This window comes from Pongo pygmaeus, chromosome 7 (assembly GCF_028885625.2).
Source record: "Pongo pygmaeus isolate AG05252 chromosome 7, NHGRI_mPonPyg2-v2.0_pri, whole genome shotgun sequence".
Lineage (NCBI taxonomy): Eukaryota > Metazoa > Chordata > Mammalia > Primates > Hominidae > Pongo > Pongo pygmaeus.
The window spans coordinates 2,571,755-2,589,373 of record NC_072380.2 but is presented as its reverse complement, the minus strand read 5'-3'; the positions used below and the strand labels follow the sequence as shown (position 1 = coordinate 2,589,373).

General features: G+C 41.3%; 1 long non-coding RNA gene across 1 annotated transcript in view; it reads right to left on the bottom strand.

The window, feature by feature from the left end:
* Positions 1-11,495: 11,495 nt before the first annotated feature.
* The window catches only part of LOC134739982 (uncharacterized), an 81,004-nt gene continuing 74,880 nt past the window's right edge, over positions 11,496-17,619 (bottom strand). Inside the window, exon 3 of the long non-coding RNA XR_010127144.1 lies at positions 11,496-11,555. This is a non-coding gene — a long non-coding RNA (uncharacterized LOC134739982). The remainder of the gene's footprint in view (positions 11,556-17,619) is intronic.

The window sequence follows — 17,619 nt, the reverse complement described above, 5'->3', positions numbered from 1 at the left end:
ATAAGGAATTGGCTCACAGGATTATGAAGGCAGACAGATCTCAAGATCTGCAGTCCACAGGCTGGAGACCCAGGAAAACTGATGCTGTAGTTTTCATCTGAGTCCGAAGGGCTGAGAACCAGGACGTCTGAGGGTGTAAATTCCTGTCCCAATGCCAGCATTCTTGAAACCCAGAAAAAGCCAATGCGTCAGTTTGAATCAGCAGGTAGAACATAACCTGCATCCCAGCTTAAGGCCCTCAGGCAAGAGGAGTTCCCACTAGCTCCTGGGAGGGCGGTCCTTTTGTTCTATTCAAGTCTCTAGTTGGTGGCATGAGGCCGAGCCAGGATGGGGAGGGCCCTCCGCTGGCTCTGTCTCAGGATCCACATGTTCATCTCATCCAGAAACACCCTTATAGCCACGCTAAATGTGTGGCCAAATGTCTGGGCACCCCATACCCCAGTCAAGTTAACACATAAGATTACTGATTACATTCTGCAACTTAGAACTGGTGTTTGATTTCTAGTTTTACATAACATCGTAGCCACCGCTACAGCTTGACACCCCATATCCCAGTCAAGTTGACACATAAGATTATCCATTACATTCTGCAACTTAGAACTTGTGTTTGATTTCCAGTTTTAGGGCTATGTGTAACATCGTAGCCACTACTACAATGCGTACATTAAAATAAAGATTTAAAGGCGCCTGCTCCAAGTGTGGGAATATTGGTATCCTGAAATTCCTGGGAGTTTCCTTGAGAATGTTTTCACCATAGAAGCTGCATGATAGATAATTTCAGGAAAATTCTCAACTTATGCGTTAAGCATATGTTTCAACTACATATATTTAACAACAAATGGGTGCCTGAGAGGCCTTTGGTTGTGACAATTCTTTCCTCATTGCTTTCACAGGCTGAGGATTCCCTGTCACTTTTTTCCTTTGTCTCCTTGGATGAATGCCTACTAAATTCAATCAAGAGTTTCTTTCACCTCCTCCACCCCCGACCGGTCCCTTTTCTAACCGTGTTCTAAAGAATATTCATGGCAATTGGCCAGGGACAGAGGGATGGTCAAGTTGGCATCAAAAACTTTCCCTTCCTTGTTCTCAACAGGGCTCCAGGTTTCCACGGTGCTTTGAAGACCACACTTAAAACCGACTCTTGGGTTCCAAATGGCTGGAGAGACTGAATTAGGCTTACAGTTGAAATGGAGACGGATGTGATTTTAATCTTTTGGGTACCAAGGGCTGTTATTATCAGTGAGTAATAATTATGTTGAGAGTGTCTAAGCAAAAAAAGAGGATATATGCATGTAAGAGAGAGGAATGAGTAAGAAAAAGCATTCCTCTATCATTGTTAATTCATTAAGTGGATATAGCAGTGATCTAATTTTATGTCAAACTATGTGTATAATATATACTAATATAATTATGTTAAAATTCATGTTTTAGAAAATCCTGAAAAATCTGACACTTGTTTCAGAAACAGATTTATATTTATTTATTTATGTTTTCTTTTGAACCCTGGACCAAAGTTAGAAACACAATTTATTTTAAAGCAGTAGATGGTGGTGGTCAAAATAGTAATAAATAGTGATCAGCACCCAAGATTTTCAAAATTATTTCAAACACAGTATCCAAGCAGTAATATGGGATTTAAAAAAATACATTCATGGGGGATGAAATGAGCATAAGGACTTGGTCATCCACACATAACTACTCCACTGAGTAAGAAGATCCATCTCTCCCACAGCTGGTTTGTCCCCACTTCCAGACCTGTCTTCTTTCTCTGTTACAGTTTGCAAGGTGGAAGGTTTAAGGAGGAGAGACGCACACAATATTGTTGTCATGCAACAGAGCCCGTGCATATAAATATATTATGTGCAGAAAACAAAGCCTCTTGTGATTGTGATGGGGACTATTTCCATAAACTTTTTTTTTTTTTGTACAAGAAAGAAAAATCTATTGAGTTTTAAAGAGCCAGAAAACTGCCAGATGTGCTGACAGCTAGAGGTGTCTTGGGTACAAAACATGTCAAATGAGCCTTCCCTACATTCACTCTAATATCTTTCATCCAAAAGCAGGTCTTTCTTCTTAAAGTTCAGTTTTCGTTATGACATATAGATGCATCTTGATAACAAACAGTTAGCTTACGTAATCTTATTAATCTTATTGTGTCCCTCAATTGCATTTTTAAAATAGTGGTAGGCATGCCTGCAAACATACACCCAACGTCTCTGAGAAGGATATGGGCTCATCCAGTCTTCATCACATGATCCACATTCATCTCTTCATCTGAGTACTATCACACAGAAAAGACTGACGGCTTGTGACAATTGTACAACATTGCTCTTTACCCGTACATAGCTAAGCAATGTTGATATCCATGTTAGTAAGGACTCAACATTCATTTTCAGGTGTCATTTCACTTTTGATTCATTTTCTCTGTGTTTATTTATTTATTTATTTAGAGTCTTGTTCTGTTCATTCATTCACTTTTTAAAACTAAATTATAAGAAAAAAGTGTATGTATCAGAAATGAGAAATGTAAAGTAAATATCATTGCTACTGAGAAAATTGTACTGTAATTGAGGAGGGAGAAGTTGTTTTGTTTCCCTTTGATCTCCCCCAGCACTTAGCAAAAAGCCTTCTACAGAAAAATGAAGATAAACATTAATAAACAGGTTGATAAGTTAAAAGGTTTAATGAAACAAAATAGTACATCTATTGAACTCTTTTTCCATCCTTGTTTGCTAAATCAGAGGAATGACTAATTACAGACTGCTCAGGCTAATTAAGAGGGGACTGGTAATGTCCTAAGAGGACTGCAGATAAGGTTAAAATCATGTCCAACATAAACTTCTGTTCTCTTCCTATAAGCAAAGAGATTAAATGTGTTTGGGTTCTCAAAAATCCCAGGCTCACATCTTTACATTTCTGTGGACAACCAAAATGGGAAGCAATCAAGGGTAATAGATATTGGGTAAACTGGGTTAAAAAATCCGTACAGTGCTAGGGATGTAATAAAGATGCTCTTTCATCCTGTGAAAATATAATCAACTTCTTCAAGGCAAATTACATAATATCATAGAACTCAATGGTTCTGCTACTGTCGGGTAAGGTAACCATATGAATTACATAATATCACAGAACTCAATGGTTCTGCTACTATGGGGTAAGGTGATCATATGAATTACATAATATCATAGAACTCAATGGTTCTGCTACTATCGGGTAAGGTAACCATATGAATTACATAATATCACAGAACTCAATGGTTCTGCTACTATGGGGTAAGGTGACCATATCCATTCAGGAGGCTGTGGCTGCATGCGAGGTGTATGCTTCGTTCCACAGGGTTATTGCTGCTTCCCTCATCTCAGCTGAGCAGAAATATTACCTGGCTAAAAAAGACACCCTGGGCTCAAACAGATGTGAAAAACACAGCAAAACAAAGACATGATGCTCGTCTTTCTTTTCTTTCCTTTCTCCTTTGGAGTGACACATAAACCAAGCAGTCAAGTTTTTTTTTTTTTTTTTTGGTGTGTGTTTGTTTATTCAAGTAAGCAAAGCCTTTTACGTAGTACGATGAGGAATGTGCCTGCTTCTCATGACTGATCAGAAACAATTCTGCATGTAGTCATAAGAACCCCAGTTCAAGGATGTGCCTATTTTAGTACAGGCCTTTGCAGAACAAGAGACAAATGACCCACTCAGAACAAGAACTCAGGACCAGAAAAAAAAAACCTAGACAGAACCAAAATTAAAATTACATTATTAGGGCCAGGCATGGTGGCTAACATCTGTAATCCCAGCACTTTGAGAGGCCAAGGTGGGTGAATCACTTGAGGTCAGGAGTTCCAGACCATCCTGGCCAACATGGTGAAACCCTATCTCTACTAAAAATACAAAAATTAGCTGGGCATGGTGGTGCATGACTGTAATCCCAGCTACTTGGGAGGCTGAGGCACAAGAATCGCTTGAACCTGGGAGATGGTGGTTGCAGTGAGCTGAAATTGCACCACGGCACTCCAGCCTGGGCAACAGAGTGAAACTCCACCTCAGAAAGAAAAAAAAATTATTAGATAAGGCTATTACTACTTCTGCATTTTCTTTGATATAGAAATTTATATGAGAACCCTACTAAGCGATATTCAACAATTTATACTCAAGATCCATGTATTAAAGCACTTCATGCACTTATTTTAATAGATAGTTTAATTGCTTTTGCTTCAAAATTTGAAACTCAGTGGAGCAATCACGTTTACCATTGTATCTCCTGTACTTCCTCTAAGATGTAGGAGGAATTTGGTAAATATTTACTAAATTACTGTGGACCTCCCTTGGCACATCAATTTATGCCACCTATCTCTCAGATTTTGGTGATAATTCAATGGCAAAATGTATATAAAAATGTCAGCCCAGGGTACCGCACATAGAAGGTCATTTTGCACAGGAATGCTCATGGAATCTGAAGTTAAGTGTCAGGTATGATAGGATGGAAGATGTCAGATAAATGCACGGGGCCCTCCCTCGATCTGCCATGAATTAGCTCCAAGGAGCTTTTTATGCATTGCTGGAGCTGTTTGTCTTCCGTTCCTCATATCTGAAACACGTTGGCTGTTTGTGAAGAAGAGCAAGGTAGCCGGTGTGAAAGCGCAGAGAGCAGCAGGACAGCCTCCACGAGGCACAGCCTCGTCATTTAAAGCATGTGGGAAATTAGCACATGTTCCTTCTCCAACTTTAGAAGTCTCTTCTCGGTGACTTCTAAGAGCAGCACTTATTTGATGCAAGGAAAAGGGACCTAGTCCTCATGGGATATTAAGTATTCATGCCAGGCACACTTTCTCATGCAAGTCAGTTAAAATCATTGCTGCTTATTATCTCATTGACTTCAAAATGACTACATTTCTTTATGCGTTCATCGTACATGTCAATGCACGTTTGCTTTTTCATAAGAAAAGTCTTCTTTTGTCAAGGAAGGTATATTTGTCATGTTTCATTGAATGTTTCCTTCCATGAATAAAATATTACTTTGTTCTCATTTAAACTCAATGAAATGGCTTCAGGGAAGTCGTATCAAAGCAAGTGAGAGAACCTGAGACTTGAAAGATGAGTTCTATCTAACTAGGACAAAAGTATATTGTATATTATGGGAAAGGGGTGGGAGAGCAATCCAAGACATTCTCCAGGAAACAGCAGGCACATCATTCTGGGATGGGAAGCAGCAGAACTCTTTCAGGAAACCAGGAAAGGTTGTGTAATGAGGGCAAAGAGTAGCAGATCCTCATGAGACCAGGGAGGGATGGAGTAGACTTCGGGCATCGAAGGACATCTTAAACATTTTAGTATTAATTTTGTGATCAGTTAGAGTGAATGAAGGATAAAAGAAAGGAAAAGTAACATAAGATTTTCATTTTGTAAAGAGAATTGGCCAACATAGAGCAGAGCAAGAGTGACTTGGAAACTTAGTCCCAGGGTTATGCTGTCATCCTGCAGAGACAGACGTGCTTAGTAGTTTGCTGATTAGGTTGTGAAAATGGAGAGAAAAGAATGCATTACAAATTTAGAAGATACAATGGAAAGTCATTGGTAATGAATCAGGTATTGTGATGGGCACAAAGGAGGATGACTTGTTGCAGCTGATAGCCAGGATCTGGTCTGCATGGAAAAGACTCAGTAAAACAGTTAACCCTGCAGAAGACCAAATGGGGAGGGAAATCCAAGAGCTTGGTTAGGGACACAGCGCATCAGAGTTAAAATCTGTCATTGGCAAGCTACTGTAGCGAATGGATTTGCTTTTCCTAATTCAGCTTGAGTTATGTGTTCTCGGTACTATTTCTGTGTCCTCCCCAAAATTAGTGGCATGAAGCAGCAACCTTTTGGTTATGCCAGGGATCCTGGGGGTCAGGAATTTCAAAAGGTCCCAGCAGAGTGGCTTGTTTCTGCCCACAATGTCTAGGGTTTGCAGTGGGAAGACCCCAAGCCTGGAGCTGGCCTCATTCATAGGCTGGTGCATGCCTATGTCTGGCACTTGGGCTGGAGGGATGGAAGGACCACCTTTCAGCCTTTACACTCAGCCCTGCTCTCTCACACTGCAGTGCTCTCAGGACCTGGGTGCTATGACTCCTGAGAACAGGTAGCAGGTGTGTCACCTTCTCAAAAATAATGTCAACAGTCATGCAGTCCGCATTTTACTCATTTCAGGAGATTCACAAGCCTCCCTCCCAGATTCAGGGAAGGAGATGCAGCCCCCACCCCTTGACTGGAGGAGGACCAAAGTCACCTTGCAGAGTCACGTGAGATGTGGAAGACGCCGGAACTGTCTGTGGGAAATGGGATCTGTACTTGGCTTGTCTGCCTCTTGCAAGCAGAGTCCTGGTTTTCAGGGCCTCACCTGTGCATCTCTTATTGAGCACGGAGGAGGCACTCGGCATAAATGAAGAGGATGCTTGCTGAGCTGGCTAGCCCATCCTCTCTTCTTTCCCTTGTTTTTCTATTTTATCTTTCAAAGCAGTATTTCAAGTGTTTATAAACTAATCTATGTATAAAATATTATGTGGCATAAAATTTACAAAATATTAAAGATTTAAAGAATCAAATAAAATATTTGTATACCACAGTCCAGAGGCAGCCACTGTTAATGATTTCATGTCGGATGCTTGAGAACCACCATCCCAGGCTTCCTCTAATCAGTTTCCTTAAGTGGGATATTTAACTATATAACCCTAACAGCAACATATTTTTTATTTCCTCTTTTAGCACTATGTATTCATTCATATCATTAAAAGCTTTTTATAAATTTTAAAATAATACTTGGCCAAAAACATATAAAACACTATTTTTAACATAGAATCAAGATCTAGATAGAAAATAAAGATGTGAATAGTTGAATACAGATAAAAGCATGAAACATTTGATTTGTAGAGGAGAGAGATGTCCATTTTAGATGGTTTGGAAAAGAGATCATGGAGAGAATGGGAATTACACTTGCTTCCTTTCACATGGATACAAAGAAATTGACATGCTGCTTCTAGATGCCTGCGGTGGATTGTGGCTATGTGAGGTAAGCCATTGAATTATTTCTATTTCTCTAACTTAATACACACATTTAGTGCCTTTATTTTCAGAATGGAGCTGGAAAGTGAACATGTACAAGTTATTAAAAGTCACTCTTAATAATGCAATAGTTTCGGGAGCCCAAGATATTCAGTGGATGTGCTTTTGTTACATGTGAATTGTCTTCTGGGTTTTACCCTGAATGTAGTACAGAAACAATCTCTGAGTTGTAAAATTGTTGAAGCCCACATAGCCTCAAGGTGAAATCTGGTGGACGCTGTCAGGGGTATATTTTTCATCTTGCTGTAAAAAAAAAAACATTACATTTTTCAAATCCTTAGGAAATACATTAAATTAAAAACACATTTCTAAATACAAACAAAGGAAGGAAAGAGTTCTTGATCATCCACAGGAAGTTGCTTTTGAGAAATAAGGGGAATTTCTTTTCACTCAAAGAAGATAAATTATTTTCTTAGAAAAAAAGAAGTATTCATTTTATGTAAGTAAAATATTTCTCGTACTATTTAATGACATACTAAAAACAAGGAGACAGAGTAATTTAATGATTTTAATGTATGTGGTGGTTATGAGTTGAACTGTGTCCCCACCACACAATTCAGATGCTGAAATCCCAATCTCTAGTACTCCAGAATATGACCTCACTTGGAAATAGAGTTGTTTCTAATATAATTAGTTAAGATGAGGTCATGTTGGAGCAGGGTGGGCCCCTGACAACTGTTGTCATTTTGAAAAAGGAAGTTTGGAGACAGATATATATGCAGAGAGAATGGCACCTGAAGGTGAAGGCAGAGGTTGGCCATTTACAAGCCCAGAGACGCCAAAGATCACCAAAAAACCCCAGTAGTTCGGAGAAAAACCTGCTTCTTCCTCACAACCAACTCTGTTGACACCTTGATCTTTCAGTCTCCAGAACTGTGAGAGAATATACTTCTGTGATTTAAGACACTCAGTTTAGGGACTTCCACAAGAGCCCTAGCAAACTTATACACTAGTCAGCTGTAATTTTATTTTGTTTTTTTTTCCTAAAAGTCTTTTCCTTGATAAAATCAGCTATCTTATAGAGAAAAGTGCACTATTAAAATCTTATTCCAGAGTGGAGAAAATGGAAACACAATTAAGGGATTTAGGAACTTGGGACTGAAGAGAGACAACCTGGCTCAGATGAGTCTTGATCTTGGGTTTTCAAAAAATGTCCCTAGTATGAACACTTTCCAAGTAAAAGGCAGCAGCGTCAATGGTAAGAGAAACACAGAAGATTTAGGGATATAATTCCCCTCAATCTAGTCTTGGGCAATTTTTCCCGTTCCTCACTCCTCAGCCTCTGCATCTTTTCTTGGGAGGATTAGAGTGTATTACTTGCTATCATTAGGCAAAACCATTCTGTGAAAATAACAGGAAGAGAACTGAGTGAGACTTTTGGTAAGGAGCATAATTCCCAATTTTTTTCTTTTTTTTTTTTTGAGACAGAGTTTTACTCTTGTTGCCCAGGCTGGAGTCCAATGGCATGGTCTCGGCTCACCACAACCTCCGCTTCCAGGGTTCAAGCAATTCTCCTGCCTCTGCCTCCCAAGTAGCTGGGATTACAGGCACCCACAACCACGCCTGGCTAATTTTTTGCATGTTTTTAGTAGAGACAGGGTTTCACCATGTTGGTCAGGCTGGTCTCGAACTCCCGACCTCAGGTGATCTGCCCCCCTCAGCCTCCCAAAGTGCTGGGATTACAGGCATGAGCCACCGTGCCTGGCCAATTCCCAAGTGAATTGTTTTGATTGAGAGTACAAATGAGTGTTTGCAGGATCCACTTTTTTTTAGAAAGCCTCTTTTATTTGGAAGAATATCTGTAATCTGTCAAACCCTGAGCAGGGTAATCCACACCACAACCCGACTCTTAGTGGTGCCAGCTACTGTACAGCCAGCCTCCTTTTCTCCCAGGGCTCTGCATTTACCCTTGGGGAAAACCCCACAGACGGTGCCCATTATCACTGCCCCCATTCTTCTGTAGCTGTCCCTTTTCTCCTAGGTAATCCCAAGTATTTATTTGTAGACTTCATGCAACAAAGCCAATCTGATCTTGCTCCTATGCCTTCAATGACATAGAATTTGATAACCCAGGAATTTACAGCCTAAAGGTATTTGAAACTGACCTCGAACACTTTTCCATCTCTGCTTAAAGCAGAAAATCAGCTAGAATAGGCAATGATTATGTTGTCAGCAGTCCCAGGTGTGAGTACAGAAAGAATAAATTACAGCCGGGCTCTGGGGTGCACACTTGTAGTCCCAGCTGCTCTGGAGGCTGAGAAGGGAGGACCTCTTCAGTCCAGGAGTTCAAGGCTATGGTGATCTATGATCCTGCTTGTGAAGAGCCACTGCACTCCAACCTGGGCAACATAGTGAGACCCCTTCTCTAAAAATAATAAATAATTTTTAAAAGGAAATAATGAATTACTAAATGCTATGTAGTACTAACTGTGATTAAAGGTATCTCTTAGTACAGAGCAAATTACGTGGGTGATTGGGAAGCCATTGAGACCAAACAATAACTAAAGAAAAATAATAATGATAATATTAATTGTAACATAACCTGGCACGGTGGCTCATGCCTGTAATCCTAGCACTTTGGGAGGCTGAGGCTGGTGGTTCACTTGAGGCCAGGAGTTCAAGACCAGCCTGGCCAACATGGTGAAACCTCTTCTGTATTAAAAATACAAAAATTAGCTGGTGCATGTGTGCCTGTCTTCCCAGCTACTCAGGAGGCTGAGGCAGGAGAATTGCTTGAACCTGGGAGGCTGAGGTTGCAGTGAGCCAAGATCATGCCACTGCACTCCAGCCTGGGTGACGGAGTGAGACTCTGTCTCAAAAGAATAATAATAATAATAATAACAATAACAACAACAATAATAAAATACAGTAACTCTCAGTGTTTAGCCCATGTATCTACAGGGTGAGTTTTTAATGTCAACAACCTTTAAGGTAATTTGGGAGCATCCCAACATAGAATCATGGAAATATTATTCATGGAATTTAGTTATTTTAAAAATGATTAAGCTTAATCGTTGGCCAAATTTCACCATTAAACAACCAGCTTTTAGGGATTTTACTCCTTACTGATATTATGATTTGCACAGTATTATAAAAGAGTCAGACAAATCTTTATTAAACATAGTATTATAAAAGAGCCAGATAAGTCTTTATTAAAAAATAGTTTTTCCAAACACATCCTTACTTTCTTCCTGCCTGAAACCCAGGTGAAATTTACTGGAGCCCAGTAAATTCTAGCAACTGTCTAACAAACTTAATTTAGGTCCCTGTTTACTTTTTAGCTAAACACTAATTAAACTGCACTAATTAATGATGATGCATGTAAAAAATTAGTTTTATTTTGTTAACAGGAAATGTGAACACTAAAAAAAATAGTTCAAATATTTATGGGCTGCAATTTCTTTACAGGGAGAATAGCCTTAAATCCATTATATAAATATTTTATTATGTTGAGTATTATTAAAGCAAAACAAAAACTACAGCTTTCCACTGTAAAGGAATATGTGGGGCAATGCATAACACAAGTAACACAGGAGTACTCCTAAGCGTAAGGAGAATGGAGAAGAAAATGAAAATCCAAGCTCGTAAGGTGGAGTCGGCACCATCACCAGTGATGCATTGTTGTGTGCCAAGTATCACCTCGGTCCACTCTTGTATAAATCAATAATAAATCACAAAATTTCTCCCAAGGATTGGCTGACCTTTTCAAGGACCAGATCAATTTTCTATGAAATGAAGGTGCAATGCAAGGAGAGCTCTGAGATAAAATAAATAAAATCATTTATTTGGAGGTCATTTTTATGCTAGTGAAGGGAAATGGGAATATGAGAAATTTCTATTAAATACTCCAGTTTCAATCCTATTTCAATGCATTTTAGAATATTGCAATTGCCCGTCTCCAGAGGAGGTCCACACGGGCATTAGCGGTTCCATCAAACCTACTGTGATGTCAACAGAGTAGGAATTGCCAGAGCTGCCAGGGAAGCAAGCATTATGCTAACTGCAATGGTTTACTAAAACTAACTGTGTTTAGAGATTAGGTCTGCTAAGAGAAGAGCAAGAGAAAGGAAGTATTAGGGTTAGTATCCAGTGTGCTTCCAGCAAGTCATTTGCATTTTCCCGGTGGTGAACTCTGTGAAGTCCAGTTTGATGTAACACAGCCTCCCTCCACCGTGGTGCTCTGTCAGCCCCTGCTTGTTGTTCCTGTCTTCAGGGTCACGGCTGCGCGGCTGCCATCTGAATTCCTGCATGTGGGAAAGGGAGGAAACCAAAATGCCCAGAAGAGCCCACACCCCACGTGGAAAGACAACCTCTGGAGGGAGCCCCGCTCACTGCCTCTTGGCCATGACGTAGGCGCGTGGTCACGGTGAACTGCAAGGAAGCCTGGGATGTACCCCCTCCTGAGTGATCGTGCAGCCATCTGGAATTCCATCATGAGGGTTCAAGTGGAGAAAAACCTAGGGAATAAGTAGCCATCTGTGAAGCACTCCTTATAAACTGTGTGTAGCTTCATTTTCACACATGGAGCACATTCATTCCCTCTCTGAGGCGACTACACCAAACTCCATCCTCTGACATCATCAACCCAAGATCTAAGACCCCTGGGGGTGGCTGCGTCCTCTGGGTCATGCTTGGATGCGTGTGGTCTGCTACAAACACACATTGCTGGGCAAGATGCCTGTCTATCAAGTGCCCAGCGCACATTGATGGGTCGTGAAAACTGGACACCGTTAACTGTGTTTCAGAAAGGGGATGGGGATTGGAAGCACGCAATAGTCTCTGCTCCACAACGTTAATCAGATATTGCTGAGCAGGCTTGGTGAAGATTCTCCGCCCTGGCGATGGTCACGGGAGAAGGTTCTCTGACTTTTCTTTCTTCTTCTTTTTTTTTTTTTTGAGATGGAGCCTCTCTCCGTCGCCCAGGCTGGAATGATGCAGTGGCGCGATCTTGGCTCACTGCAAGCTCCTCCTCCCAGGTTCACGCCATTCTCCTGCCTCAGCCTCCCAAGTAGCTGGGACTACAGGTGCCCACCACCACGCCCGGCTAATTTTTTGACCCTCTCCAGTGTGCTTCATGGAACATGACTCTGCTTCCTTGGAGGTTATTTCTGTGCCTGTTTTCTTTTAAAGCCACCTAACAACTGGGTGTCGGGGAGGAAGCCTTTGTAACGGGCTGCAAGAGTCTTAGCAGGTGGCTTCTCCCTGCACCCTTGGCTACGAAAAGTGAGGGGATTTGCACCAGGTTTGCTAGGTTTGGCAATATAATTTTCTTTAAAACTGACTCAAATTCCGGTCTTTTTCCTTCTGTGCAATTGCATGTTGATCTTTTTCTAAAATTATTTTTAATCCTCTTTTTTTAAATTGGCCTTTGCCCACCATATCTCTCTTTCCTCAATTGTAACAAAATTTAGAAAAAGAACCTGTAGCAATGCCACACTTTCAACTACATTCTTACTGTTAAATCATGATAATTTTTATATTTTATCTGTCCAGCTACTCTAACTCTATGTATCTACTGATCTAACTCTATATAATCTATCACCTATCATCTCTCTAGCTCTATTTACATATGTATCTATCTCTCTATCTAAATTTAATGGTTGAGAAATAGTCATGTAAATCATGTTGTGACCTCACTGTTTGAACTGGAATAATATAGAGACATTATTTATCTGAAAAATAATGAGACATTGTTTAGTTACATAATTAGTTGAATCCTACAAAGCATGTCCCTGAATCACCCTTCCCTTCCTTTGGAAATAGACAACTTTCCCACAGCATCACAGAGAAGCCTCTGCTCCAGGCCCCTCACCCTCTGCAGACCGCCTTTTCTCTCCTGAAAAAGGGGCTGTTGGTCTCTATGCCAGTGCTGGGGTCTTGCTCTTTTAGGAGCTGGCCTCCTCCTCCTTGGGGCACAGTTCATATCCCAGCTCCATAGAGAACACGTCCCCATTGGCTTCAGCCCATGGTCATTTGTTTGCTAAATATGTTTTGCTAATTTTTTTTGTAGAGAAGAGGTCTCATTATATTTCTCAGGCTGGTCTTGAGCTCCTTCCCTCAACCAATCCCCCTGCCTCTGCCTCCCAAAGTGCTGCAGTTAGGGGTGTGAGCTGCCGCGCCTGGCCTGCTCGCTGAATCATTATTGTACACGATCACGCTGCTCTGAGTGGGCAGTGCACAAGGCTGTCTTTTCTTTATCTCCCCCTTCACCGAACACTCCCGATAGGAAACCGTCTCTTTTACGCTTCAATCTCGTAGAGTGTTGAACGTGACACTCAGCACCTGTTCTTGATTTATTAAATAATGTCGGAGAGATCATTAAACAGTTAGGCTGAGGCTTGCTATTTGAGAATTCCGGCCGGGTGCGGTGGCTCACGCCTGTAATCCCAGCACTTTGGGAGGCCGAGGCGGGTGGATCACGAGGTCAGGAGATCGAGACCATCCTGGCTAACACGGTGAAACCCCGTCTCTACTAAAAATACAAAAAACTAGCTGGGCGTGGTGGCGGCGCCTGTAATCCCGGCTACACAAGAGGCTGAGGCAGGAGAATGGCGTGAACCTGGGAGGCGGAGCTTGCAGTGAGCCAGGATCATGACATTGCACTCCAGCCCGGGTGACAGGGCAAGATTCCGTCTCAAAACAAAACAAAAAGAGAGAGAATTCCTTGTTTCTTTCATATACGTGATTCACTCTTAACATCAAAATTATTTCCATATTAAGAATGACCCTCTCTTGACAAAACGTCTGAAAATAGGCACAGGTGCCTAATGTTTATTAATTTTCTTACATACAAAAGAAAACCATCCTTGTAGACTGTGTTCATGGCAAAAAAAAAAAGAGCATTTGTGACAACTTTATGGACCCAGTTAATATAATTATTAGATCTCAGTTTTAAGATTTCATTAATTATGTTAATTTTATTTTAATTTACTATATAAAGTAGCTTGTATGAACTGGTGCTGGTGTCATACTCAATTTAATGATTTGCTCCAGCTTTTCACAGCCTCGTTAAGCATTGTGTTTTATCCAATTAATTAAAAAATATTTGTTTTGTGCTAATACGTGCCAGGTGCTATTCTAGATCTGGAAACAGAGGAATAAGTAAAACAGGAAAATTCATTTTGCGGGAGAGACAGATGATAACAAATACATTGGTACATTTTGTAGACTTTAGAAAGTTGCATGATTATAAGTAGTATGTGTAAAAATAAAGAAGAGAGTAGGAGAGCAGCGGCTAGAGTGGCGGGTTTCGGTATTATGCAGGGAGCTCTGGACCTGCCTGGAAAGCGGGGTGAGACCCCGCAGCAGAGAATCTCGGGCAGAAGGGCCAGGAGGGCCAGGCCGGGAGGGATGTGCTCTCTGAGCCTGGGAGCAGTAGTAAGGGGCCGGGAGCAGGGAGTGCCACCATAGCAGGGCGCAAAGGTCCGCACGTTCGAGCCCTCGGATACCTGTTGAAATCCTAACACGGAAGTGTTGGCATTAGAAGGCTGGGCTTTGGGAGGTGATGAGGTCGTGAAGGTGGAGTCCTCACAAATGGGACTAGGGTCCTTCCGAAGGGCCCTCAGAGAGCTCCCTCACCCCTCCGGATGGATGTGAGGATGCAGTGAGAGGTGCCATCTAGGAAGCAGGAACGGGGCCTCACCAGACACCAAATCTGCGTGGATCTTGGACTTTCAGCCTCCGGAACTGTGAGAAACAAATCTCTCTGGTTCACAAGATTTTCAGTTGATGATGTGTCTGAGACTCTGTGTCTCAGAGTGAGGCTGAGATCTACTCAGGAAGGGAGGGCTTGGGGGAGAACTTTGGGGACACAGCCAACAATCTCGCTTGTATCACGAGAGAGATTGGAAGCTGTTGTAGAGTTTTCAATACGAGAAGTGAAAGTTGCTATGTTTATGTTTCTAAAGCAAAGATGTCCAGTGGTACCCTTGGGAAGAAATTATGAACATAAAATGGGGAAGAAACTCACCAATATGAACTGAAATTCTGGGTAAGAATAAACCGAATGATCGTAGCAGAAACTGTATAAACCTGATAAGTGGGTTAGTCATACAAACAAACGAGCAAGTATTTTTTGAGTGATCGTTACTCATCAGGCACACGGGGATAAGGAAGAACTTTACGACCTCTAACTATTTACAGACAACTTGGAGAGTCATGGCCCATATATATTTTAAAAGAATAAAGAAAAAACAGCACAGACATAAGGATCAATGGTGCTCACTGGGGATGTAAGGGCATCGGTAATGTTGCATTTTGTGATCTGGTTTCTGGTTTCATGGATGTTTATTTTAATAGCATTATTGTATCTCACACCCACTATTCACACACACGTTAAATATGTATTTGTTTATGGAATGGTTCATATTATAAATATACAATAAATAGTCTGGCAAAAAACAATCCATAGTTTCTAATTTAGCAAAGTGAAAATGGAACAACGTCCAAAAGAAATGAGAAAAGTTTATTGGAGATGGCGGCTTTGATGTGTGAGAAAAAGCAAACACCTGCCTCTGGCCAGCCACAGGGTTGGCATCTGCCATGAAGCCACCCAGGCACATTTTGCTCTTCTGCATAACTTCATAAACCCCTGACTCAGTGACTGAGCACAGCCCTCCGGAAGAATGCCCCAAGGGCAATAAGGGAAGATCCTTGATCCCCGTGGCTCTTTTGCCTAAATCAATGCATTTTTAGAAAAGGTAAGTCCAGACTGGTTCTGGTGGCTCAAGCCTGTAATCCCAGAACTTTGGGAGGCCGAGGCAGGTGGATCATCTGGGGTCAGGAGTTCGTGATCAGCCTGACCAACATGGGGAAACCCTGTCTCTACTAACTACAATAAATTAGTGGGGCGTTGTGGCACATGCCTGTAATCCCAACTAGTTGGGAGGCTGAGGCAGGAGAATTGCTTGAATCCGGGAGATGGAGGTTGCAGTGAGCAAAGATTGTGCTATTGCACTCCAGGCTGGGCAACAAGAGCAAAACTCCATCTCTAAAAAAAAAAAAGTGAAGATAAGTCCAATGATCCTAGACCATGCCTTTTTCTGTACGTAAGACAACATCCACCAGGATTAGAGATTATGCCTCTGCAATCTATAACCATATGAACTCTTGCACCCAAACACTGATGAGCTTTGCTCTAAAGGAAACTTTGAGCATCTGCAGAACCCCCACCGCCAGCAGAGAAGCTGTGGGCTGAAACTCTGCTTTGGAGCAATCCAACAGAAACTCTCTAAAAGACTTGCCCGGATTGCAATCATCAGTAAGACTCCAAATAGGACTAATTATTTTATTTATTTATTTATTTATTAGATGGAGTCTCACTCTGTTGCCAGGCTGGAGTGCACTGGCACAATCTCAGCTCACTGCAACCTCCACCTCCCGGGTTCAGCCTTCTGAGTAGCTGGGACTATAGGCATGCACTACCATGCCCAGCTAATTTTTTAATTTTTAGTAGACACGGGGTTTCACCATGTTGGCCAGGATGGTCTCGATCTCTTGACCTTGTGATCTGCCTGCCTCAGCCTCCCCAAGTGCTGGGATTACAGGTGTGAGCCACTGCACCCGGCCAAAACTAATTTTAATTATTTAAAAGGCTGATTTTTTTCTTCAGTTGATACATGAATGATCAAACTTAACAAAATGCGACCTGGGAGGATTGGAAATTTTGCCCCTGCAGAGTGACAGATTCTTTAAGTAGCAGCCCTTGACTTTGGGGCTGAGGATGGCACAGGTGAGTCTAGAGTCCACCTCAGGGAGGAGGACAGCAGAGAGAGGCACCTGCAAGGATTAAAGTCTGAGTGACAGCTTGGATCTGGTCCTCTTGTCACTGTGTTGCTACCTGTAAAGGTCTTTGAAGTTATGCCACCACAGGTCTAAAATAAAAACGCTGGAAGAAGCTTTCGGAGGTATTCAATGTGTCTATCATCTGGATTGTGTTGATGGTTTCACAGGTGTTGGCATCTGTCCAGACCCATCAAATGGCATACATTAAATATATGCAGGTTTTTGTATACCAATTATACCTCCATAAAAGCACATTCTGAGCCCAGCTTCTGATGTGTAAAAACACTGACCACTTCAAAACAGACAACTTTTGTCAATATTCAGATACTGATAGGAATAGAAAAAAATATCTTGGTGAATATTTTCCATTTGAATGGACTATAATTATTTTGTCAGTGTTTAGGAGGAAAAAGTATTTTATCCTATGCATTTCTGATTTTAAATGGGTTTGTTGTAAATAAAACTTTAGGTAATAATTACACTGGAAATACATATTAAATTTGGAGCAAATGGTACATTTACTTTATTTCATTGAAAAACAAACCTGCCCCACAACAATAACAACAAAACTCTGGAATACACTTCAAAATATGTAACAGACAATCTGAAGTCTCTCTGGATAACTGAATGATTATAGCAATGAGGATTCACAGATGCTAGCAACAGGGTAGCATCTGATCAGAAATAATTATCAACATGTTTTTCTCATATGATGCCTCTCATTAAAATGCAATTTGT